The sequence below is a fragment of the Gadus morhua genome, chromosome 13, assembly GCF_902167405.1.
Source record: "Gadus morhua chromosome 13, gadMor3.0, whole genome shotgun sequence".
NCBI classification, from domain to species: Eukaryota; Metazoa; Chordata; class Actinopteri; order Gadiformes; family Gadidae; genus Gadus; species Gadus morhua.
The window spans coordinates 10,864,091-10,877,317 of record NC_044060.1 but is presented as its reverse complement, the minus strand read 5'-3'; the positions used below and the strand labels follow the sequence as shown (position 1 = coordinate 10,877,317).

Genomic DNA, 13,227 nt, shown 5'->3' with positions numbered 1-13,227 from the left:
TTACAAAGTAAAGGCTGCTTGATAATATATTTTTGCAGGTCAGATTGCTCCAAAGTGTGGGCAATCACCACACAGCAGGAGGATCATCTTTTAGTGTGTGAGCAAACGGGTGTGGGCGTATGTTTGCTGTTTCTGACAATCATTATAATCTGACATTTCTCCTGGTCTTCCTAACTCTCAAAAGTTGTTTTCTTTGAAGCTATTTCAGTTGGGTTTTCATGACGATGAGGTGCTAGCTAAATTCCTGTCTTGCTACATTCATTACTTGTTAAATGTTTACCTATTTTAATCTATTTGCTGTATCAAATGATAACAATAATACAATAATATATATATATATATAGCTATAATATAGCTATATATATATATATATATATATATATATATATATATATATATATATATATATATATATATATATATATATATATATATATATATATATATATATATATATATATATATATATATATATATATATTAGGGCTGTAACGATACACAAATTCACGATTCGGTTTGTATCACGATTTTTGACCCACGGTTCGATACATCCCACGATTCTTTTAAATTTAAAAAGCATTTTATTCAAACAACACTTAAATGCCAATTATCTTAATGTAAAATTTAATAACAAATAATTTGGAACACTGAACAGATTTGAACCGAAAGAATACTATTGAAGTATAGCTAAATTAATAAAGAAATAACCAAAGATTGCAGTTGGAGGACGCTTTTTGCTAGGCATAATAGGGCCCCTTTAACTGTTTGGTTGGTTTATTCAAATATCCGTATTAGCGCTTCTTATTAGGCTATGTAGCTTAAATAATGACATAATCAGGCCGTATAGAATGCAACATGTTTAATAGCCTAACTTTCAATAGATAATAGACAGGTTCGGGGCTTTGAATGTCGCGATTTTCGGTTTGATACGCGTATCGTTACAGCCCTAATATATATATATATATATATATATATATATATATATATATATATATATATATATATATATATATATATATATATATATATATATATATATATATATATAATGATTTCCATTACAGTAAATAGGTTGGCCAGGCAAGGTCACTTTGGGTGCATTATTATAATTAAATACAGATATAAAATATCCAAATAAATAAAAATAAAAAGAGATTCAGCATACATCTGTTGTACAAATTGATGATTACTTTCTAAAAAAACCAGATGAATCATAAAATCCTTTCTAAATACCGGTAAACAAAACCACCTACCCTATCCTCCACAGCAGCTCTGACCTATTGTCTATATCTTTACACAAAGTAAAATATGCAAAGAGGAAAGTTAAAGATGCAAACAAGCGTTGCCGACCGAGATAGTACGATTACTTACAGCCGTGGCACTGCCGGCGCACCGCAGAGACAAGATCTCTGTTTCTTTATGTCTTCCTCTGCCCCTAACCAACACCCCCAGATAAAGTGCATCGCATCTATTTCATGTTCTGGCGACACACACACGCAGACACTCACGCACACAAGCAAACACACTTACACACATTTGCTCTTGCTCAGACTGCAGTTGAAGCGTAAATAAGAAAGCTAGGAAACTAGTTTCCTTGCCTGTCAGACGTTGCGCAAGATAAAACAAGTCGAAGTGTCACTCTTTTTTTATAAAGCACGGAATGGGGTGATAAGGGTGGAGAAATGTTACCTCAGGAAGGAAAGCAAACAGCAAAATATCTATTGTATATTGGGGGAAATCGTTTCTGGGAAAACATAGGACGTATATAATATATAACCTTTGTCCAAACCATTTACATTGAATACTGGTCAGTCACTCCTTACCAAGCTTACATCTAAGCTTGTAAACGCAAAATTATTTACTGTAACTATTTATTCATTGAGCTACGAATGTCATACTAAGCAATTTGCAGTGAATTATAATATGCATGCAATGAATGATCAGGTTGGGGTTAGGTTCGCTCAAGCATGCCTACCTTGGAACATGGACATTGGAGTCAAACTCATAACCTTTCTTCTGGGAGTGAAAATACAAAACCCTCCAGGCTATCGTGCCAAATAATAATACAGCATTTATTCAAATACATCAACCGTTGGTCAGTCTGTTAGCCTATCTATCTTACTACGTCCAACCACACAAATGCCGGCACAGTGTGTGTGTGTGTGTGTGTGTGTGTGTGTGTGTGTGTGTGTGTGTGTGTGTGTGTGTGTGTGTGTGTGTGTGTGTGTGTGTGTGTGTGTGTGTGTGTGTGTGTGCACAAGCACACGTACGCTTTTGGTTCGGTTGCGTTGCTCCATTTACATCTGTGTGTGTGAGAGTGTGATGTGTACACCTGTGCGGTGACCATTTTCTTCTTTCTGCTTGTTTTTTCCTTCCCAGCTCTCTGTCCCTCGGCCTAGTGCCCTGATGGAGAGACAGACAGCTCGGCCTCTCCTCCTCAACACACTGATTAACACACACACTCATCAGTGGTTTGCTTTGGTATCCTTTATAGTTAGCAATCTGGTGAGAGACAGAGAAGCTATGCTGAGAAGGAGGGGATGGGGAGGGGAGGAGCCGAGGAGGGCTGGAGAGGAGGGATAAAGGCCATTGAGAGAAAGAGAGAGAAGGTTGTGCATCCTAATGCCTGAGACCACAGTGCGTGACAGGGCCTTGTTGCTGGGTGGGCTTGGCATCAAAACGAAGAAAATGACAGAGAGGCGCAGCGATGCAGTGTTGGAGTCAGAAATGGTTTCGCATTTTGTTACTATTTATATGTTTTCGTTCAAACATAAAAACTATCCTTATCTTTTTTGGGTATTCACGCGATTCGTCACGCCTCTGTATTTGGGTTCCAAGGATTGACAGAGCAGCAGAGGGGAACAGGAGGTGTGAAAGCGGCACAACGCAGAGAGACAGAGAGCTGCAGACTAGTCTCCCGTCTCACCTCGGCACTGATGTTATTTACCCTCTGGTTGCCTCTCTTTCTTGTCCTAATCCCATGATACCTGTTGTAAAAGCCCCCGCTCCCCTGAGAATGCCTCTCATGGATTTAGAAGATAATTTGACTGGAGTTCACAACTGTCCTCCCACAATGTTGCTCTTTATATGCTATAGCTTGACAATCAAACACAAACGAATGACAGACACAAACGCACATGCATTCATGCACCCACCCACCCACCCACCCACCCACCCACACACACATAAATGCAAGCAAACCCAAGCACACACACCAATTTAACTAATTACTTGGGTATTTCACACCCCATTGATGCCCTGTCAGTTATGCACAGTGTATCCGGCTGAAGTCCATTAATCAATGCAAAGAAAGCTCATAGCTTCTGCAGTTTCTGATAGAAAATTGATAGAAGAAAGAAAGAAAGAAATAATAACGGCCCTCTAGTTCAGCGCAATAGAAGCAAGCTATTGTTGCATTGGGCGGTGAACTCAGGTCGCCCAAGTCCTGAGCCATATGACCTTTCTGCAGGCATCTTTGGCCTTCAGTATTGAATGCTATGGATTAACCAACAGGGCTCCAGACAAAATCAAGAACAGGCGGGTTGTTCATTAATGTGAATTGTGTGTCCCTTGGAATGCATTTTCGCTAGTTATAAATAGCAGAATGTTATCTTTTTGGTTTGTTGCTGCCTTGAAATATGTTTTTGGAACATAGCTGAGTGTTTTGCATAACACTATATGATCATTAGCTAAGGTTCCAATAAGTAAACACAGCTAAATTGGAAGAAAATGAATATGCAGCAAGCCACCATGTAAAAGCTTATTACAGGGGGGGCCTCTTGGCAACAAAGACAAATTGGCAACAAATAACCAGGAAAAGCTTTAAAAACACTGGCGGAAAAGATAAGTAGTTGTTGCACATCCTACCAGGTAAGCACAACATGATACCTAGATATTCAGTATAAACTGGATTTCTCAGAACAGAATACTAGATCATTTCAACCCTTCCAAAGTGGAAATTATCCACCACTTGGCATGACACAACAAAAAAAATACAATGAATATTTTAAAAGAGGCCTGTGTGTAAACGGCTCAGAATAACGAGGCACACTGGGTGTCTCACTCCACCGTGAATCAATGGCGGGTGAGCTGTGTTGTTCCCCCTGGCTTTGTGGGGAACAGAATGGCCCCGTCGTCTCATAGTCTCTGCAGCTCCACAGCCCATCAGGACAACAAAAGCTTCCTTTGCTTTGTGTGTCTCTGTCTGCCTCTCTGTCCCATTCTCTGCCAGCTCCAACTGCAGCCAACCTGCAGCTGGAGGTGAAAGAGCCACATCTCTGGTGGCTTCTGGCTGCAGGGCAAACAGGCTTTGGGGGGGGGGGGGGAAGACGGGCGGCAGTGTTTAATTGGAATGGATATGCCAGCTTGTTTGTTGGTGAGGTGTGAGGAGGCAGTTAATTGGTGTTCAAAAGTCAATCAGTCCCCATTGGACTGTTCCGTTTTTAGAGGACAAGGAGCAGTGTTTATTATGTTTAGTACATGCGCGTGTGACGCTGTGCGTGCCGTGCGTGCGTGCGTCCGTGTGTGTGTGTGTTTGAGTGCCATCTTTGTTCGACTGTGTTTTTGTTTGTGTAAGTGTATGTGTGTATTTGCAGCTACTTCACAGCAAGTTCTTTGGCAGGATGCAGTTTGTGCTTGTGATATCCAGATATAGAATGTCTACATGAAGTCAGTTTGAAGTGACAGCCAAAGAACGGAAAGCATTTAACCGTAAGTATAAGCAATAAAAACATTGTTATATTTCCAATTAGCCCCCTATAAAAATTGCTTTTTGAAGTCAAATCCGGATATGATGTGTGTCATCCCTCTGATTGCCTCATATGCAGACACCATTGGGCTCCCAGCTTATATACTTGAGGTTGGATGGCAAAGGCACCCCATTTGTTTAGAGGAAAAATTGCAGGCTCATATGATTGGATGAAATATTCCAACTTTATCCCTAATATTTCTCTCATCCAGCCATCGCGGGAACATATCATCATGCCATCCATCCCATTGTGTGGAATGTACACCTCAGCTCAGCAGATATTTAATACAGGACAAACCCATACATTATAGATGGGCCTCAGCAACATACCGTGCTATTAACCAGAGGCACAGCACAAATAGAAGAAAATAGCAATGTCCTGTCCTTGGCATACTGCTGGGGTTAGGCTGTTCTGTTGGGTCCTGGTGATCCTCCCTTCATACACTCCATTCACTGCTTTTTGGAACACAATTGGATTACCAGTCACTTAGGCTGTAATCCAATTGGTGCCACCCATTGGGATCTGACTATCAATTAAAGTGATGCATGACACCTCAACTCAAAGTTGCAGTGTACTGATCTAAAGGAAACATTGCAACAGTGAAAATATCGTCTTAGCGTGTGTAAGAGACTGTATGTATCTGTCTTAGGTGTGTGAATCTATATTTGTGTGCTGGCTTGTCTATCTGCATTTTGGTGAATCTGTGTGCGGGTTTATGTGATTTGTGAGTATGTATGTGTTTGTGCGTGAGTCTGAAACGTACGTGTGTGACTCTGTATTTGCGTGTGCCTTAGTCTGTATTTGAGTGTAAGTATGTTGTGTGAGTTTGTATGGATTTGAATGTGTTTCAGTCTGTATTATCGTGTGTGTTAGTCTGTCTGTGAGTGTGTATTCGTTTGTGGGCGTGTGTTTGAGTCTATATTTGCGTAGTTGACCCTGTACATGCGTGTGTGTGACTCTGTATGTGCGTTTGTTTGAGTCTGTATGTACGTGTGGGTGACTCTGTATGTGCGTGTGTGTGACTCTGTATGTGCGTGTGTGTGTGACTCTGTATGTGTGTGGTCGACTCTGTATGTGTGTGTGTGTGTGCGTTGGTCTGTTGGAGGCACAGCGGGCAGAGGGCAGAGTGTTACTGAAAGTGATGAGATATGATGGCGCATATTAGCATGAGTGGGAGGGTGGAAGAGAGGTGGAGTGTTTACAGGAAGACAAGTCTTTAGCATGAGAGAGAGAGAGAGAGAGAGAGAGAGAGAGAGAGAGAGAGAGAGAGAGAGAGAGAGAGAGAGAGAGAGAGAGAGAGAGAGAGAGAGAGAGAGAGAGAGAGAGAGAGAGAGAGAGAGAGAGAGAGAGAGAGAGAGAGAGAGAGAGAGAATTGGCTGTGTGTTGGTGCAGTGTACTAGGGTCTTTCCGAAGCAAATTGAGGGCACAAACACGATAGTTAGGCTGTTTTTTAGGCCACTGAAAAAGAAAAATAGTGACTACAGGCACTATCTCCGTGGGCCAGTCAGTTAGAGACTGGGACTGAATACATATACCAAGGAGACGGTCAGGTATGTACAAAGATTACTGATTAGTAGAAAAATATATCACTATCTGGGATTCGTGAAGTATATCCTGCCTGAATATTATTCTGCAGTGTGTATAGCTCATATAGCTATATGTACACTAAAGGTCTCAAATCGCCCTCAATCTGAATATATGAAGATCACTATCTTCCTCTGCGTTAAGTGTTGTAAATGAAAAGACAGTGATCTCTCTCTCTCTCTGTGTGTGTGTGTGTGTGTGTGTGTGTGTGTGTGTGTGTGTGTGTGTGTGTGTGTGTGTGTGTGTGTGTGTGTGTGTGTGTGTGTGTGTGTGTGTGTGTGTGTGTGTGTGTGTGTGTGTGTGTGTGTGTTTGCATATTTAAAACACACTGAGCTGCTTGCAACCACAAACCAAAACACAGCTCATTTAACCACAGCTTCAAGAAACCAGTTGACACCCCCTAGCGGTAAGAAGGCGTAGAACGCAGACATCATGCAGTGCGTTGCAAAGGGACCATGAGGGGCTCACCTTACAGTAGCTCCTCCCATCTGTTAAGGCTTAGTTATGGTTCCACATCGACGCAATGCAAGGGGGTTAACGAACCCATTGCCCATTGACCCACCGCAAGGGCCTGACGTGCGCCTCCCAAAAATTGTAACCTAGTGCCAAGGCGACGCAGCAGCAAGGGCTGTGATTGGTCAACGCACTAAAACCTGATGCAAAACCAAAATGGGTTCACCACTGCGTCAAAGTGTCTGCGTGGTCATTGCGTTGTGTCGACGTGGAACCATAACTGTGCCTTTAACACATTTAGAAAGACAAGTTAACAAGCTTACCATGCCTGCTACATTCAGTGGGGTTACATGGAACTAGATATTCAAATCGTATCAGACACTGCTTGTCTTTCATAGATGGGGTGTTTTGGCCTCGCACTATTACAGCCGGGTTGGCTTAGCTCAGGAGGTATAGCAGTTGTCCTGTAACCGAAAGGTTGCTAGTTCGATCCCTAACTGAGTGTTTAAGCGTCCCTGAGCAAGACACTCACCCCTAACTGCTCCTGAAGAGCTGGCTGTCACCTTGCATGGTTGACCCTGCCGTCGGTGTGTCAATGTGTGTATCAACCGATGTAAGTCGCTTTGGATAAAAGCGTCTGCTAAATGCCCTTATTGTAAATATTACACATTGGACAAGTATTTTCTTCTTAGAAATTAGAGTGCATCCAAAATAACTTGAGAGAAGACCAAGAATCGCCTTCATAGACATACCGGGGATTGGAACTGAGTTTTGGTTCAATATCAAAATCCGTCAACAGTTGAACAATTGTGTCAAGGCTTTGTTCACAATAGCACTTTTGAGATAAATACAAAAAGGGTACATGTCCTTTTTGGATACAATCTACCTATTGCATTGTTCGGCTGAAAGGACAACACACCTTGTGCTGACCGGGACCTCCGGGGGAACATTCTATTGGGAGACGACCAAGTGAAACAGATGACATTTGCCTGCAAACCGTCGAGAGGTGGTTTCAACTTTTCTCCAGTTTCAGTGAGTCATTTGAATGCAGAGCCAGGCGCCTGGCCCTTGTCATCCGGCAAATATGTAATGCATATTTATGAGTTTCCTTCAGTGAAATCTGTTTTCATCAAAGTTGCTTATTTGCAGGTAGCCTATGAGTCAAAGCAAGGGCTGCTATACAATCATGGCTGATATGACCAGCAGTTACATTTCCCTTTATTCATTAATGGCTTTCAGTTGAGGACAAACAAGTCTCGTTCCCTTTCATGCGCATTTCCTTTTCGTTATGATCAAAGGAATGTGAATGAGTCATCGTGGAGACTCACATTGATCATATTGACCTGGGACACTACTATCGGCCACCTGACATGCTGGCGGAAAGCAAGCCCTTGTTTAATCAGCTTGGAGACACTTACTTTCTGGGGAATAAAGTGGCATCGACCAAATCACTTTGGAAATTGCTGAACACGTCAGGTAGAAAAATAACAACTTGTGTGCTCTGGCTTGGTAGTCCTACTTTATTAGTGCACTTGCCGCACATACATACACACGCACATAAACGCACATGCGCTCACGCAAAAAACAAACACACACATGCACGCAGAGACACACACACACACACACACACACACACACACACACACACACACACACACACACACACACACACACACACACACACACACACACACACACACACACACACACACACACACACACGTTGCTAGAGGCATCGAGCCACAGTTTCAACATTTGGTGATTGCACCGCCTGAATGCTCTGCCAGTTGACCGAATAGGCCAATGTCCATTGTAGGAATGAAGAAAATCTCGTTAATTAAGATAATAGACAGACAATCCAGTTCCAAATATAGGCTACCTCAACTCGGAAGTGAAATAATTAAAATCTGCAGTGATTCCAAATAAGGGTTGATATAAATGCGAAAAAAATATTATTCTACATCCACAACCACACTGAGTCACAATAATAATCCCACCCATTAGACATCAGGCTACATCTGTCTTCTCATTACGATCAGAAAGCAATACTGCAACTGTTATTAACGTAGAAAGCAATCTCCTACAAACGTTTTGCATCATTCGGTGCGGAGCGGAGAATAACGGAAGAAACGTAGCCTACGTTTTTTTCCTCCAAAAAGCGAAAACAAAAAGTAAGGAGAAACGCAGCCTGGACATCAGGCACAAGGCACAATCCAACAGTTTAGTGTGTGAATTATTTGTGATGCTTACCTCAGAAATGGTGGATGTCTTGAATTTTGTATCCTTCTTGTTTTGTAGGTAACTTTCCGATGTGGTTCAATTTCTAAAAAAAACGGATTTAGGTGCGATGGAGACCAACGACACGGAGGCACCGAGCGCCCAGCGACGAGCAGCTGTGACGGTGTTCCCGGTGAAGTACAGAGGGATACCGGCGGCGGGGGACGGTAGGGCTATACGTCCCTGTAGTCGGTGTCTTTCCAATGAAGGAAGACGCAGGAGCCTCGGTCCACAGCGATCTCCATGGCCGAACGCGTCATTAACGTTTTGAGAATTCTGCGAAGAGGAGAAGGAAAAACCAAAAGTGTCCGGACGCACTTCGAGGCGAGGAGGAGCGCGATAATGCTGCAGAGAGGAGCCGCTCACGATCCTGTGGGGAAAACAGAGAGGCAGAAAGACAGATAGAGAGGAGGGGGGGGGACGAGAGAGAGAGAGAGAGAGAGAGAGAGAGAGAGAGAGAGAGAGAGAGAGAGAGAGAGAGAGAGAGAGAGAGAGAGAGAGAGAGAGAGAGAGAGAGAGAGAGAGAGAGAGAGAGAGAGAGAGAGAGAGAGAGAGAGAGAGAGAGAGAGAGAGAGAGAGAGAGAGAGAGAGAGAGAGAGAGAGAGAGAGAGAGAGAGAGAGAGAGAGAGAGAGATCAGCACTGTGGACAGCTCATGACGTGTTTACATTACATTCTATTTTTGGTTTTACACTATAACTCTTCATAGCATTTTTTTATTGCCCAGAAATATATATATCGATACTAGATAATGCTGTGCTCGTAAAATGGCTTAGTTTTTTTACCCAGTCCGTTGCAGAAGGTCAAGGTGGTGTTTTGGGTTTGTACATGAAAGATACATCGATCCCAACGTGTCGCTTAGGGATGCTAGGTGATGAGACACATTCTTCAAATGACCGGCCACGTGTGCTGTCGATGCTCCAATCAAAAAAGTCCTTGAACCATCGATACCAGTTGACGGACCCAATTATGCAAAGTGGGCGCACCTGCTCATCTGCTCGCCTTCCAGCAATCAACAGCTGCGCAGACACGGGACAGGTGCGGCGGCAAGCTCCGCTAAATGAGGAGATTGGTAAGAGGCCCGGTGTGGAGAGATATACGGCACTATTCTGACAGATTGGCGGCTACTTGCGACTTCATCTTCCTCTGGTTCATCCCTTTTTGTCACTGATGCTGTGTTAAAGAAAGGGGGCAGGTTCTTGTCGACAGGGCATTGTCTTCCCTGCTGAAACGTACTGGGCTCGATTCCCAATCTCAGCCCTTTTTCTAAAGACTTATAAACAGCATATTGTTAATAGTGTATATTCCTGTGTTTGGGATAAATGCAGTGCAGGTGAGGTGGGCTTCTTGTTTAAGGTCACCCTCTGGTTTTTAAACGAGAGGAGCGGATGAGGGATTTTAAGTTGGCCTCTCAGGCCTCGCCCTCGTCTGTTGTGATGACAAGTGGCACTGCCGGAGACGCACCAGTGGTTTCATTGTTTGACATTACTGGGCTAGCTGCTCTGCTGGGAGAGAGCAGCCGCTGAGGAATTGGGATTTCTATTTTCATGGGAATCAAACCCGTGCACCGAACTACTAAAAAGTGTCTGTCTCTGTGGAGTCCTGCATTGTGCAGTGTGTAGAATTGAATGCAGCTAAATGAAAATACTCAGTAAAGAAAAGAAATAGCGCATGAGTATGTTTGAATATGTCTTTAATAGTTATCCCCTTGCCAACACATTTTTAAGGATTTATAGTAACGTCAATGTAGGAGGTTAATAACAGCGAAATACATCCCACTCCGTGGCATTATAATTTCTGTCAAGGAGCTCAACCTTCTCTCAGGTGTGCCATCAGAATCAACTGCTGACAAGACAGAGCCCCATACATCCATAATAATGTAGATACAGTTTACAACTATTGATGAACTAAGAGGACTATGTGTTGAGAAGGATGGCTGTTACCTCAGTTATGTCCCAGCACATAGTACAGGGACCACGGTGACTTTGACCAGACCTGATTGTGATTGGTTAAAAGCATAGGCTACAAAAATCAGCATTCGGTTTGATGAAAACGTATGAAGCTTTTTAACTAAAATGAAATACTTACTGGTTGGGGAGGGGTTATCCAGTTGGTTGTCCTCTGCAACCTCACCACTAGTTGCTACTAAATTCTACACACTGGACCTTTTAATGTGTGTAAAAATAGTAAAATAAGTAATACATTTGACGTTTTATTTAAGTTATTTAAACTATACGATAAAGTACTAATAAGTTGTGCAGATTCTGCAGACCAAATAAAAAACTAAACAATGGATGGTGCACTCTTAAACACACATACTGGCTTGATAATGGATACACTTCCTCTGGATTGCCTTCACATCAGTAACAAGGTATATGTTATGCTAGGCAGACGCATCCAGGCGAAACCAGAAGGGGTTCAAGTACAAACAAGGAGGAAATGCTTGCCCTCTTTTAAGCATGCATGGTTGCCTCCACTGTCTTCCCTCTGATGGTGTTGTGTCAGACCTCTGGTGAACATCTGCTGATGACACCTACCCCCCCACCCCCCCCACACACACACACACACACACACACACACACTCACCCTGTCAGACCCCTCAGCTCCCATTGGTTTACTGAATGCTTAATGAAGTCCACGGCAACAATGTGCACTTCCAATTGACTTGGTAAATACATGATACTCTGTATGCAGAGGCGCACGCACGCACGCACGCACGCACGCACGCACGCACGCAAACGCACACAATATTCACCATGGAGAGATCTTCTCATCAGACTGAATTAAAATGTTCCAATTTGAATAAACAAGCAAGTTTGTTTATAGAGATATGCAGCAAACGCCATGATATTATATGTAGCCAAACTCACCTTACCTTAGCAGGTACTTCGGTCGGGCTTAGCTCAGGAGGTAGAGCAGTTGTCTTGAAACCGAAAGGTTGCTAGTTCGATCCCCAGCTCCTCCTAGCTGAGTCTTGTGATGTGTCCCTGAGCAAGACACTTAACCCTAACCGCTCCTGACGAGCTGGCTGTCGCCTTTCATGGTTGACTCTGCCGTCGGTGCGTCAATGTGTGTATTAACCGATGTAAGTCGCTTTGGATAAAGGCGTCTGCTAAATGCCCTAATTGTGATTGTACTTCTTCGTCTGCAAAGTATAGCCACCATAACACTCACTCACAAAATAGTCCTATCATGATCCTGATATAGGAAGACGAAATAAAGAAGATGGTATAGTATTCACAGAGCAATCATGTTAATCACATCAAATTTTGCTATTTTTACAAGTATTGCTCTGTACCCACTAATTGGATATAACTGTTGTAAATGACCCTGTCAACACCTCACAAACGTGATAAAAACACATTAAAATCACCTCATGTGTTTTAATTATCACCCCATTGCGCGTCGAAGAAAATAAATATTGGTTATTTCTATTATTAGATTTATCTTTATGTATACTCCCCCCCCCCCAGCAATGTATATTTCAGGAAAGGTATCGCATGGTACCATTATATCGTTTTGATGGGTACCCAAGTGGATAACATCATCTGCTATTATGACTTTGTTATCAAATTGTAAAAGTCCAATTTCCAAAACATCGAGCGGTGTGGGGTGTGGGCGAATGAACTCGATGGCACTATTATATTACGATGAGGATAACGTTGAACTCGTCAAACCTCTTCAATATTGCATCGAGTCAAATGAGACCTCCAAACACTTTCAGAAGGGCCGTGTCTTGTTTTAGCATCTGGAGCTTCTTCCTGGACGGTCGTTGTTCCCCTCTCTCCCATAACCCCACCACCAGCTTGCATGTGAGCTCACTGCATCTGCAATCAGCCGCCTCCATGACCTTTTCCTGAGGCAGCCCGTTACAACGCAGGAACTGACATAACAACAAAGATAATTGATCTCCGCTGGGCTCCCAGAGGTCATCCCAATTACCTTGACTGATGCCGACTCACTGTCATAAGAACATAAACAGTTTTAGTGGCTTTTTAACAACTTGTTGTTTTGTTCTTTTCCTCTCTCTCTCTCTCTCTCTCTCTCTCTCTCTCTCTCTCCTATTCTCCCCCTCTCTCTCTCTCTCTCTCTCTCTCTCTCTCTCTCTCTCTCTCTCTCTCTCTCTCTCTCTCTCTCTCTCTCTCTCTCTCTCTCTCTCTCTCTCTC

The 13,227-nt window shown here is 43.0% G+C and overlaps 1 protein-coding gene across 1 annotated transcript in view; it reads right to left on the bottom strand.

Annotated features, from left to right (window-relative positions):
• dlgap4b (discs, large (Drosophila) homolog-associated protein 4b) overlaps positions 1-11,599 on the bottom strand; it is a 104,349-nt gene extending 92,750 nt beyond the window's left edge. The window contains exons 1-2 of the mRNA XM_030374726.1: positions 9,846-11,599; positions 9,036-9,432 (exon numbers count right to left, since the gene is read on the bottom strand). The gene's annotated coding sequence lies outside the window, so the exon portion shown is untranslated. The remainder of the gene's footprint in view (positions 1-9,035; positions 9,433-9,845) is intronic.
• Between the last annotated feature and the right edge of the window lie 1,628 nt (positions 11,600-13,227).